Genomic DNA, 1,244 nt, shown 5'->3' with positions numbered 1-1,244 from the left:
GATGTCCTATATAAAGGTTTCCCTTGTTATTCTGAGAGAAGTGATCCTTTTTTTCTCCTGTGAATTCCATGCCTCTCTCTCTCATTCCACATGTGTGTGCATGAGTTTGTGTATATATACCATATATGTGCACTAATATATATATAACCATATATATGGCAATTTCCATAAGATAGATAAATGGATAGATCTTATGGAAATTGCCATATTCTGTCTTCATTTTAGTTTACCTCTATATATGCCATTAGAGCTTTGTTACCATCATTTTTTGACACTAAGAGTACCTACCATAATGACATTAAATGAATCCCTTAATCATTCTTTTGGATGAGATTACTGCATCACAACAATGAATATTTTTAAATGGCAAAGAATTGAAAAGTAGAAAGAATAATCTGGTAGAATAGATGACCCATGAGGAACTTGGAGTGAGGGGGTAGGAAGAGCGGATTCTGAGCACAAACAACAAGGCTCAATGAATGAAAGTATATGTATATGCAAAAGATACTATTTCATGTTCTTGGCTAATGATAACTCTACTCCTTTAGAAAATAGTGATATAGAGGTTACGGGGCCACATTGCAAAACAAGAAGAAGACTGTATTTCCAAATGCAAAGACTTGATCCCTAATCTCCGTAAATTTTGCAGACTGTGCTGTAATAGCACACCTTTGCTCACAGAATCATGACATTGCTACTGTAAGAAATATTCACATCCCTCTCATGGCCTCTTAAATCAATTTCAAACTCTGTAGTTCAAGGGCTATGATCTGGCACCTCTCAAAGTTATCTTTGCCTATTCTGATGCAGATATTGAAAGCTCTAGCCAAAATAGGCTGCTCCCATTTTCCACATATGACCTAGTCTTTCCGATGTCACACAGTTTTTCACATTCTTTACTCTGACTAGAATACACTTCCACCTAACCTCTCTTCATTTCCTACGATCTCCATCTCTAGTTATGTATTGAAATGCTACTCATGCTTCAAGGAATAACTGAAATATCTAATTTGTCCTTGAGGATTTCCCAGATTCCTACTACTATATCACAAATAAGATACGATTTCTTCTTTATTGTACACTCAAAATAATCTTATAATTTATAGAAACTATAGTATTGTGTTTTAATATTTGTATACTTTTTAATATCCTTTATTAGTTTGTAAATACCCAGGATATGGAGTATGCATTTAAAAACAGTGCACATTGAATGAGCCAAAAAGTATTCTTGGAATTCATACATG

This window comes from Propithecus coquereli, unplaced genomic scaffold (assembly GCF_000956105.1).
Source record: "Propithecus coquereli isolate 6110/MARCELLA unplaced genomic scaffold, Pcoq_1.0 Scaffold21, whole genome shotgun sequence".
NCBI lineage: Eukaryota > Metazoa > Chordata > Mammalia > Primates > Indriidae > Propithecus > Propithecus coquereli.
The sequence above is the reverse complement of the archived record's forward strand: the minus strand, read 5'-3'. Positions refer to the sequence as shown.